This window comes from Anarhichas minor, unplaced genomic scaffold (assembly GCF_050575085.1).
Source record: "Anarhichas minor isolate MPS153535 unplaced genomic scaffold, ASM5057508v1 ptg000006l, whole genome shotgun sequence".
Taxonomy (NCBI): domain Eukaryota; kingdom Metazoa; phylum Chordata; class Actinopteri; order Perciformes; family Anarhichadidae; genus Anarhichas; species Anarhichas minor.
Genome location: NW_027466452.1, coordinates 5,550,041 through 5,552,450, shown reverse-complemented (window position 1 = coordinate 5,552,450; position 2,410 = coordinate 5,550,041).

The window sequence follows — 2,410 nt, the reverse complement described above, 5'->3', positions numbered from 1 at the left end:
TTCTGTTCCCTGAGGATGAGGAGCTCAGTCACAAATATTTCCATTAAATAGTCTCAATCAAACGTCTCTTCCTTGGGGAAAAGTGTCCATCAGTCCCTCACAACATGCGCCACAGAGAGTTCGACATTCCTCTCTCTCTCTCTCTCTCTCTCTCTCTCTCTCTCTCTCTCTCTCTCTCTCTGACTCCCCGGAAGCTCAAAGGATTACTCTACAAACATTCGCAATTTGTTGCCCCACCTTTAGGCTGCATTAATCCTCTCAGAAGATATACGGTCTCGTTCAAACTGGGCCGAGGCTGTTTCTGCGGCGCTGCTGCGCTCCGTGACGCGCATCCAACGGCTTTACAACTTTATCCAGATGTTTCACGGAGCAACAGCTGGTTGTTTTCGGGGCTATATAATATGACAGAAGATGCGCTGCATTGAAGCAGCCACCAGGTAAACCTGCTTCATTTCTTTTTTCTATTTCCAAACACTGAAGTTTGACTTCTCTGGACCCATTTTGTCCAGAGTTATGACATGAAGTAAGTTTACACATTTATATTAAGACTATTGCAGAGTCCACTGTTGGCTATAAATGTACAAGGGATTTTGCACGAACTATGCATTTATGTTCTGCAGCATAACTGTAGATTTTAAGTCTTGAATAAATTCAACATTTTATTATTAATAGAGTATTCACACTTTTATAGTAATCTATATGTTGGTCAGCTTGATTTGAGATATTTCTGTAGTTAGTTTTGAGAAAGGGATCCGCTTCATGAACAGGTTCTGAACGGGTCCAAATCGGACCAGGGCCAAATGAGCCGCTTTATATACGGGTCCATATCGGATATGAGCGGATACCGGCTGGATCTGGTCTGGATCTGTGACGCGTATCCGTTCCAGATCCGTCCCGCTGGGCAAGTGGACTCCGATCCGGACCCGTTTTGCGGATCTGTTCCGGAGCCTATGATACCTCCAGGGCGGATCCGGAGCGGAGTCAGTTTGCTATCTGGGCTGTTCAGCAGCGAGGGGCTCAAAGTGGGCAAACTGGATTCAAAAGTTTCAGAGACCAAAAACAAAAAACGCCTCTTACAAAAAACGGTCCAGGCAGACTATACTCAAACTCAACAAAGCACCAAACTGAGGATAAAGTACAGCCAGATTAACACGTGATACCCATGTTGTCTGAAGGTCCCCCTGTCATTCAGGGGAGAAACAGCAGGTGGCGCTGCAGACCAGCTCTACTCCGGGAGACGATCACTTGTCTTTGTGGTGCATCTGCTGCTGCATTTTATTCAGCATCTCCTGCATCCTCTTCAGCTGCAGACAGAGAGGACGTTTGGTTAAACTCCTGAAAACATCCTGAGTCTGATGCTGGTGTGTGTTTAATCCTAAAATAGATTAAAGAACATAAAGAATCTGACTTAAAGGTAAAAATCACTGCTGTGGATTTAAATACGAGGAGGTTAATCATTATATGGAGCTGACTAATAATTAAGAAATACTGGATCTAAATACATGTATTCATTCAGTATGTTATTGATGAAAATAAATGGAAATGGAAATGTGGAAAGTATGGTGTTGTGTGTAAATGAACTGTATAAAGTGTACATACATGCAGGTTGTAGTAAGAAACTGACATGATGACTTAGTGTATTTCTTTCTCTTTTTTAATAATAAATCATTGATTTGATCATATTTGTAATATATAATAATAATATTTGGCTTTTATAGTTTTAGTCACACTACCGAGGTCTGTATATCTATGTGTGTTTATTTCAGTGCAAACAAAGTATACTTTATATTAAAGTTTTTTTTAGATATGACTCTATTTTTCGGTGTGTTTTGTACTTCTGCCAATTTCGTGTTCTATTTCATCCTTACTGACCGCCAGAGGCAGTGTTTGATACTGAATATCTTTTATCTCACGTACACGCAGGTCGAGTCTTTATATCAACAAAGTCGCGTGTGACCTCAGTTGAATCCAGGCCAACCTACCCATTTCAAACGCTGGGCCACAGAGGCTCCTCCAAGAGGGCTAACTCCGGCATGCTGTCTTCTAGAGTGGATCTGCTGACCGCTGAGCTAGCCCAGATGAAGTTGCTTCTCCTGACCCTCCACGGGGGGGGGGGGGGCTGATGCATCAAATCACTGAGTACAGTGAAGAGCGGTCCTCCCATGCTTCTAGGCCTGCGCACCCGTTCCTCAGCTCATAGTTCTTTGGATGGGGGCAGTTGACAGCTCCATGGGGTCATTCACATGACACTACAGCTGGATACGGCAGCGGGAACCTACGCCCTAGAAAGTGGGACCTCCTAAAAGACAACTGGACGTTGTCAAAGTGCAGGCCACAACAGGTAGGTAATTGTCTTGAGTCGTATGTAGACAATTTAAAGCTTCTGTGATACAGCAGCAGGATCACATGT